The sequence below is a fragment of the Triticum aestivum genome, chromosome 5A (assembly GCF_018294505.1).
Source record: "Triticum aestivum cultivar Chinese Spring chromosome 5A, IWGSC CS RefSeq v2.1, whole genome shotgun sequence".
Lineage (NCBI taxonomy): Eukaryota > Viridiplantae > Streptophyta > Magnoliopsida > Poales > Poaceae > Triticum > Triticum aestivum.
In genome coordinates, this window is record NC_057806.1 from 233,115,111 (window position 1) to 233,125,382 (window position 10,272).

Below are 10,272 nucleotides of genomic sequence, written 5' to 3' on the forward strand. Positions count from 1 at the left end.
CTGGTAATGCTCTAGGCTAGCTTCATGTGTGCATCATGTTTAAATTCTGAAATTTGAACTGAGGAATTTTGGAAGCCTCAAAAACTTAAATAAAAGAGGGGCAAAAAACCCTAGAAATCTCATTCATTGCTCCAAAATGCTCTCCTTAAATGTTTGATAATTTTTGGTAAGGGTTCTGGTCCCAACCAAAATATTGAACATTTTTAAGGAATTATTTTTGGGACTTTGAATTTAATTCATTAGCTATTTGAATTTGAATTATATTCATATAATTAGAATATAATTTCAAATACCCCTGAAATATTTTATAAGCTTTTGGAAAAGTCCATCTAGCAATATAAAATATTCAGAGGAGTTTTTGGCATTGTTTGAATTATTTTAAATTCAAAACAGTGGCAAAATAAATTAAATAAAACAAACAGAAAAAAATAAAACAGAGCAGAAGACTTACCTGGACTTACCTGTGGAGGCCCACCCACCTGGTGGCCCAGCAGAAGCCGGCCCAGCCCACCACTACAGCCCTCCGTCGTCTTCCTCCCCTCGCCCCGAAGCAGCTGCGTGCTCGCACGCGCACGGCCGCGCGGCCACCTCCTACTTGCCGACGAGCCCCTGGCCGCGTGGACGACTCCCGCAGGCCGTCCCGATCCCGCTGACCGTTTCGCTCACTCTCCCCCCTCGACCCTCCCTCCTCTGCTCCCTCTCTCCCGCCTGGACCGAACGGAGCCGCCGTCACCGACGAGCTCCCTCGCGGCCACAGCCACCCCCTCGCTCCCTCTCCACACCCCTGAGCTCCGTCCCGACCCCCTGAAGCTCCACCACGACGCATGCGACGCCGGGTGCCCTGTAGCCACGCCATCACCGCCATCTTCATCGCCACGGCCGGCAATCGCCGCCGTTCGATTCGCCGCCGACAGGACGTCCCCGAGCCCACTTAGCGTCTCGTCCGACTCCCCGTGAGCTCCTCTTCTCTTCCCCTCACTCCCCGCACCTGATTTCGTCCCCTAGCTCCTTCTTCCACCACGGCCGAAGCTCGCCGCCGCCGTGCCTCGTCGCCGTCGTGGCCAGAGCCACTGGAGCTCCCACCCGAGTACACCAGTGTGCTCAGCGCGCCTCCACGAACCTGCAGCTACCAGTAGCTCCGCCTCCCGTGCCCTCTAGCACCATACTCGGCTGCTCCCGAACGCCGGCCGCCGCCACGAGCTCGACCCCGGCGAGCTCGAACCACCCCAACCCCTCCCATTTGGCTCTCTGGATGCGCAAGAGCGAGGGCTATGCCCTGGTGCCCTCAGCGCGCCAATCCAACGCCCTAGCGCAAGCCCGGCGTGCCCCCGCCGTGTTCTGTGGTCGCCGTCGGCTGGTCTCCGACGTGCTGACGTGGCGCCGTCGTTAGGGGCTAATGACCCTGCTAATTAGCCCCTGTGACACTGACAGCTGGGCCCCACGCCCTTAATTAACCACGGCTTAAACTTCTGTTAGTTTAGGTTAATCATAGTGGCCCCACGCGTCAGGTTGACTTTGCTGACGTGGTCATTGGCCGGACCCACCTGTCATTGACCCTGGGCAGCACTGTGTCACTGACCAGTGGACCCCACTGGTCAGGTTTGACCCGGACACGCCCAGTTGACCCTGCTGACGTCACTGTGACGTGGGGCTGACGCAATAAGTATTTTCTGGATTTAAAAATAATCAGGAAATTCCAGAAAATAGCTAAAACTTCAATAAATCATAGAAATTCAACCGTAACTCCAAATTAAATAATTTATATATGAAAAATTATCAGAAAAATTCAAGGAATCCATCTGTACCATTTTCATGCATGTTAGAACAACTTATCACTACTGTTTAGGGCAAATGAAGTGAATGACATTTAAATAACCACATATGGAGTTTGAATTTGAATCTTGGATTCAACCAACTTCATTTAATCTGGTTTTAGGTGCATTAGCCCAAAACACATTCATATTGCCATGTCATAGCATGCATCATATTGTGCATTGCATTGATTGTGTTTCTTCTGTGTTTGCCGGTATTGTCCCCTCTCGATAGACGTGTACCGACGATGTGATCGTTGACACTGATGAAGACTCAATGTTATCTTCAGAAGTGCCAGGCAAGCAAAACCCCCTTGTTCATTCCGATAAAATCCCACTCTCTCGCTCCTGCTCTCTTTTACTGCATTAGGACAACAACGACATATTTGTTACTTGCTGCGGTAGCTGAACCCCTTTATCCTCTGCATGACCTGTCATTGCCACAGTAAATAGATGAAACCCACTAGCATGAGTAGGAGTTGTTTGAGCCCTGATGTGCCTACTCATTCATGCTTGTTTGTCATGCCTGCTACTGCTTAGAGTTGAGTCAGGTCTGATTCATCGGGGATGAATCAGAGGCGTGTGAACATGTCCTACTGTGTGTGAGCTAAGTGTGTGAACACGATTTGGTAAAGGTAGCGGTGAGAGGCCATGTAGGAGTACATGGTGGGTTGTCTCATTGCAGCCGTCCTCAGGAACTGAGTTCTGTGTTTGTGATCCATGACCAGTTACTACCACACATTGGGATCCGGTAACTCGACCCCTCTCGACTTATTAATCAACATGATCTCTGTCCAGGAGTTGCAACTAGTTTCTGGTGTTTGTAGGTAGTGTTAGTAGTCTACCAAGTGGCACCCGGTACAGGTGGGCTTGGGACAGACTAGGCACAGTGGCACGGTGTACCAAGTGGCACCCGGTTGGTGGGCTTGGGAACCCTGCACACATCGTTTGGGGCCGTGAGCGACACCCCGGCCGGATCTCCTTGCGGATGGAACCCGAATAGGCGATAAACCTGGACTAGAGACTTGTTCGGTTAGTCAGGTCGTGGCCGACTCCCTCGCCCGGCTTCCGCTTGAAGGTTGCCGAGGTACATGACGTGTACAGGGCGGTAAGTGGCGAGAGCGTGTGTGAAGAAGTACACCCCTGCAGGGTTATCATCATCTATTCGAATAGCCGGATTCCTCGGATATGGAAACGTGGACCCCTTGTACAGTTCATAGACAAGTGAAAGTGGATACTCTAAAATACGCAAGATAAGCGTGAGTGCTATGGATGGCGTTCTCGTAGGGAGACGGGAGCGGATCCATAGTGGTGTATTGATATGGTGAATATGTGGACTCGTGTGCGCCACCTCAAAAGAGTTACTTGCAGTCGTAGTTCAGGATAGCCACCGAGTCAAAGCTGGCTTGCTGCAGTCAAACTCCACCATCCCCTTTGTTGATAATGATGCATATGTAGATAGATCTGATGTAAGTCTTGCTGGGTACATTTGTACTCACGTTTGCCTATTTTATGTTTTTGCAGAGAGACTTCAGTCTCACTAGTAGTTCCGCGTGGACTTCGACGTTTAGCTTGTTACCTCAGCTACGATCTTGTGCCCTCGGCAGGATCTGGTAGATAGTCAGGCTTCTCAGCCTTTTTCATTTATAGATGTCTGTACTCAGACATGATAGCTTCCGCTTGTGCTTTGATTTGTATGCTCTGAGTGTTGGGTCATGAGACCCATGTTTGTAATATCTCGCTCCTCGGAGCCTATTGAATAAATACTTGAGTCGTAGAGTCATGTTGTGATGCCATGTTGTATTTGCACATATCGAGCATATTGTGTGTATGTTATTGAAATGCTTGGTATGTGTGGGATCTGACTATCTAGTTGTTTATCTTAGTAGCCTCTCTTACCGGGAAATGTCTCCTAGTGTTTCCACTGAGCCATGGTAGCTTGCTACTGCTCCGGAACACTTAGGCTGGCCGGCATGTGTCCTTCTTCGTTCCTGTGTCTGTCCCTTCGGGGAAATGTCACGCGATGAATACCGGAGTCCTGTTAGCCCGCTACAGCCCGGTTCACCGGAGTCCTGCTAGCCCAGTGCTACAGCCTGGATTCACTCGCTGATGACCGACACGTTCGATGCTGGGTCATGGATGCCTGTCCCTGTAAGTCTGTGCCACTTTGGGTTTACGACTAGCCATGTCAGCCCGGGCTCCTTATCATATGGATGCTAGCGACACTGTCATATACGTGTGCCAAAAGGCGCAAACGGTCCCGGGCTAAGGTAAGGCGACACCCGTGGGAATACCGTGCGTGAGGCCGCAAAGTGATATGAGGTGTTACATGCTAGATCGATGTGGCATTGAGTCGGGGTCCTGACAGCGTTGGTATCAGAGCTTGACTGCCTGTAGGATTACCAAGCCAAACTGGTCGAAGTTGAGTCTAGAAATGCTTTAGTTATGTAAGGGAATTGATTGTGGGATGGAACGTAAGGCTCTTTTTACTCCTTATACCTCATGCCTTTCTGATCTGAGTCATCTTATCTTTCCTACGGGGATTAAGAACTAGGCTATCTCTTCTTTCTATCAGGATCACGTGTTACTAATCCGTAGACTTATAAGATTGTTGATTCAAGCCTCAGTTCAGCTCCTACTATCTTCTGTATGTTAACTGTTGATCTCGAAACCTTGATATTGTGCCTCTGAGTGGTTATGCCACCATTTTTGTGAATGTCTCAAATCCTTTCTGAGCATTTACAGCCGTTATGCTGTCCGAGTCATCCCAGGTTTCTAAATAGTCTGATGCATTTGCAAATCCTTTCCCTCTGGTTTCGATGCTCCTTTATGCCAGCTCAATCACACAAATTGTTGAGTTGAGGTATTCTATTGCCTCGACCTTTATGTTGGAATATTATTATGACCTAGGTGTCTTAGGGGATCATCTAGTAATTTAGCCATGATTTGTGTTCCCAGTGTGATGATTCTGGCCATCATTCTCGAAAGCATCCCGTGATGCTACTTAGTAATAGGTATTCTACTCCTGGGTTTTGAACCCGAGATTCACCCTACTTGCCTCATGTTGATAGTGTTGCTAGTTCCTTAGGTTATTAGTAACCTTTGCGATAGTCCTTGAAGTCCGTGGTATCTTCTTCTTCCAAATACCATGAACTACTTATGGCAGAAGTTCCTCGTTGAACTGAAATATCACAACAGGATTATTCTTGATGAGTTCTCCATTATATGTCGTGGCTCTGCCATTTCTACCTTTCTGCATGGGTTATCCGGAAGAAATATGTTGAACTTCGTTCGACATGCTAAACCATGCATCCACAACTCAGAAAATTGTATGTTCCTTTGAGTTGTCCCTTTTTAGTTGTCTACTGACCTTCGTCTATCAATTGATAGTCAAGAGTATGCGTGCATTCGTTCATCGATGCCTATTATTCTTGTGTTCCGTCAAGCCATTCTATCCCAGAATGACTAGGAGAAATGAACTCCAGTACCTCATCCATAGCTAGGATTGGGTCAAAGTAGTCATACTCCGCAGATCAAATACTAATCCAGTTTTGTTCTGTTCCACCCTGGAGTGTTACCATCTTTATATTAAGATTATCATGGGAATTGCACACCATCCTATGAATTCTTGACGTAGTGATACTTCTCGCCATCATTTTCATTTCTCGCTTCCGTGTTGTTGCAACCGAGTGCCGACAAGTGAATCGTGATGTGTGAACTCAATACTCCTAGCAACCCCATTGCTTGGTAGTTAAAGGACAATAATTTCATTCTTAGCATGTTGGTTATTGAATCATCATTCTAAGATTGATCGTGCTACCTAGTCCATTCTCCTGGTTCACTCCTCGATCGATGAGTTAGGATTATTTCAAATCCTCGCTCCATTGATCATATCGTCTCGCCCTGAAAAGCAAGATTGTCCTCGAGCTTAGTAACATATCGGTGGTTCGTGATTTCGATTATCTTCTCGAAAGAATTACCAGGTTGTCACCTGACCGCTATGTTGAGTTCGTGATCAAGATGGTCTCCTGTAAACTACCCCTTCTCCAAGAATCTGTGTGGGATACCCCTGAGCTAGTTGGTTAAGCTAAACAACAACTTGGAGAGTTGGAAGATAAAAGCTTGCCTAACTTAGTTCATTTCCCAAAAGGGATATCTTGTGGTTGTGTGTATTGAAGAAAGATGATATCTTTATTGGTTGATCCTCGTGATCAATTGTTGGATCTATTATCTTACCCAAACCTTTGATTTGAGTATGGGCTATCGTCAAATCAAATCAGAACCAACGATGTTCGTAATGTTGTCTTACTTGTGGCTGCCCCTCGAGCATACACCATTATATCTTTTGGGCTGACCAATACTATCACCTTGTTCACATGATGGTGGAAGTCCAGTGATATGGAAATTCCGATGAGTTGTTGTTGAGCCCATCAGCAGCATTTTGTCTCCCCCATGATTCATGTTGAACATCAACCTAGTGTTGGAAACTTTGTAAGCAATGCCTTCGTGCTCCGTTCATGAAGCCTATGCTTGGATGGAATAAGTGACTTCCTCTAACTCAGGTGCATTTGGTGCAAGTTGCCGCCGTGGGTTTGAGAAAGGTTTGTTTTGTTTCCTCTGGAATCGTCCCAAGTCAGTCATGCATGTGCAAAGTATACTATGGTTTGGTAGATTAATTACCTCCACTCCATATGTATTCCGTAGCACCCCAAGCCACTAATTGATTTGTTCTAGGAGAAGGAGTTCTTTTTAAGAGCTAACCCGGGCTTAATCAAGAACTTTGATATCCTCGATGATGGTTCCCAACCAGAACTCGGTAGTGGTTATTATAAGACTACCATGTGGTCGTGCTTGTCTGGGACAACATGTTCACATGTTTGTAGCAGAACCAGCTCATGTTTTGGAGCTTGCTATCGTAGTTCATTTCCCGAGAATCTCGCACGTCATCTCGTCGATTTGTGTTGCAAACTTTCATTTTTCTTCCTAGACTCGATGAGTCTGGAATATCCTGACACCAACTAGATCTGAATCTCAGGCAGATATGATGGTTGGAACATTTCCCAAGAACTATAATATCGGTCCCTTGATAACCGGTAAAATGGATGTTGTGGCCAACACACCCAGCCGGAAGACCTATTATTGTAGTATCTTGATTGAAGAAGTTGGCCACCTCCCCATAAGGATTTCGTAGGATTTACCTCCGTAACTGTTCCTTATGGATTCTATTGCTCCCGAAGTCCGACCTTTTACTTGTTGTCCAGTTACCAAACCATTTCAATGATTGGATTACACTAGCACATCAAGGAGAACATTAGAAGCGGAGTGCTAAATGTCTCTCGGTCGATCATCCAGATTTTGTTTCCTTGGCCTCGCTAGGATGAAATCTGAGTTGATGTTATCTTCCTATGCATCTGCATCGTCCATCGTTGTTCATCATGGTGGTATGTTGTGTTGCCAGGATCCTTGACACGGATGTTGGTAAAACCTTGATGAATATGGAAATGCTCAAGTTCTTGAGAGCACGCACAAGCGCTAGGTGTTATCATCGGCACTAACTGGGTTTGCTCTCAGTTTCCTCGGCAATGCTATGACCTTTTCAAACAGTGAATTCACCCTCTATTGTTGGGTTCTTCCCCAGTTACCAGAATCATTCCCAGCATTTGCATTTTGTTCCCAGCTTGCACCACCAATGTGCCATTCTACCATGGGTCTCTTCCATTTCCGGTGGTAAGCAAATTCATCCATTACGTTGTCCTCAACAAGGTAATCCACATCATCCAAGTCCGAGTATGCCATTCTACCGACCCCCGCCAATCGATTGCTGTGATTTGCCTTAGGCTGATATAGAGAGTCTCAATGATCTCTATATCAAAGGTAATTCTTTTTGCCACTTAAGGGGATATATCTTCGAGTCACCTTCCCTAAGGTGCATCATTATGGTGTCATGTCAACTTAACTCCTCGCTACGTTGACAATCGTTTACCACCTTCTTAAGTGTGGAATTATTGTCCACCTAGTGAACCTTCGTCATCCGTTTCTTTCCACCCCTCTTGATGTGTATCTCGTGTCTCAACCCGAGAGATGGTTCTAAGTCTCATTCCGTGAGTTAATCCTGAGTTGTTCGACCTTCGAGAAGACCGATCCTTCTAGAGTTTTCCTTTCCTCTTCTTGTCATGATTAGCTAAAGTTCTCAGAGCAAGACGACAAGACAAAGATGGTGTTCAAATCAACGTTCATTTGAAGTGCAACCTGGATCGTGAAGATTGTACTAGTTTGCATTTTCCCTTCATCCTACCCTACGTTTGAATCTCGAGACGAGATTCTTGTTTAGTGGGGGTGAGTTGTCACATCCCTAGCTTCTGGTAATGCTCTAGGCTAGCTTCATGTGTGCATCATGTTTAAATTCTGAAATTTGAACTGAGGAATTTTGGAAGCCTCAAAAACTTAAATAAAAGAGGGGCAAAAAACCCTAGAAATCTCATTCATTGCTCCAAAATGCTCTCCTTAAATGTTTGATAATTTTTGGTAAGGGTTCTGGTCCCAACCAAAATATTGAACATTTTTAAGGAATTATTTTTGGGACTTTGAATTTAATTCATTAGCTATTTGAATTTGAATTATATTCATATAATTAGAATATAATTTCAAATACCCCTGAAATATTTTATAAGCTTTTGGAAAAGTCCATCTAGCAATATAAAATATTCAGAGGAGTTTTTGGCATTGTTTGAATTATTTTAAATTCAAAACAGTGGCAAAATAAATTAAATAAAACAAACAGAAAAAAATAAAACAGAGCAGAAGACTTACCTGGACTTACCTGTGGAGGCCCACCCACCTGGTGGCCCAGCAGAAGCCGGCCCAGCCCACCACTGCAGCCCTCCGTCGTCTTCCTCCCCTCGCCCCGAAGCAGCTGCGTGCTCGCACGCGCACGGCCGCGCGGCCACCTCCTGCTTGCCGACGAGCCCCTGGCTGCGTGGACGACTCCCGCAGTCCGTCCCGATCCCGCTGACCGTTTCGCTCACTCTCCCCCCTCGACCCTCCCTCCTCTGCTCCCTCTCTCCCGCCTGGACCGAACGGAGCCGCCGTCACCGACGAGCTCCCTCGCGGCCACAGCCACCCCCTCGCTCCCTCTCCACACCCCTGAGCTCCGTCCCGACCCCCTAAAGCTCCACCACGATGCATGCGACGCCGGGTGCCCTGTAGCCACGCCATCACCGCCATCTTCATCGCCACGGCCGGCAATCGCCGCCGTTCGATTCGCCGCCGACAGGACGTCCCCGAGCCCACTTAGCGTCTCGTCCGACTCCCCGTGAGCTCCTCTTCTCTTCCCCTCACTCCCCGCACCTGATTTCGTCCCCTAGCTCCTTCTTCCACCACGGCCGAAGCTCGCCGCCGCCGTGCCTCATCGCCGTCGTGGCCAGAGCCACTGGAGCTCCCACCCGAGTACACCAGTGTGCTCAGCGCGCCTCCACGAACCTGCAGCTACCAGTAGCTCCGCCTCCCGTGCCCTCTAGCACCATACTCGGCTGCTCCCGAACGCCGGCCGCCGCCACGAGCTCGACCCCGGCGAGCTCGAACCACCCCAACCCCTCCCATTTGGCTCTCTGTATGCGCAAGAGCGAGGGCTATGCCCTGGTGCCCTCAGCGCGCCAATCCGACGCCCTAGCGCAAGTCCGGCGTGCCCCCGCCGTGTTCTGTGGTCGCCGTCGGCTGGTCTCCGACGTGCTGACGTGGCGCCGTCATTAGGGGCTAATGACCCTGCTAATTAGCCCCTGTGACACTGACAGCTGGGCCCCACGCCCTTAATTAACCACGGCTTAAACTTCTGTTAGTTTAGGTTAATCATAGTGGCCCCACGCGTCAGGTTGAATTTGCTGACGTGGTCATCTTATTTAACCCCCCCGGGCCAGTGCTCCTCTGAGTGTTGGTCCGACTGAGCTGCCTGTGGGGCCACCTCGGGGAAACTTGAGGGTTAGTTTTACTCGTAGCTAGTCTCATCTGAGTGTGCCCTGAGAACGAGATATGTGCAGCTCCTATCGGGATTTGTCGGCACATTCGGGCGGTGTTGCTGGTCTTGTTTTAACCTGTCGAAGTGTCTTGAAGAACCGAGATACCGAGTCTGATCGGAACGTCTCGGGAGGAGGTCTATTCCTTCGTTGACCGTGAGAGCTTGTCATGGGCTAAGTTGGGACTCCCCTGCAGGGATTTGAACTTTCGAAAGCCGTGCCCGCGGTTATGGGCAGATGGGAATTTGTTAATGTCCGGTTGTAGATAACTTGAATCTTAACTTAATTAAAATGAATCTACCGTGTGAGTTACCGTGATGGCCTCTTTTCGGCGGAGTCCGGGAAGTGGACACGGTGTTGGAGTAATGCTTGCCGCAGGTTGTTCTCTAGTTTCTCGCTCGCGCTTTGCCTCCTCTTCTCGCTCTCTTTTGCGAATAGTTTAGCCACCACAA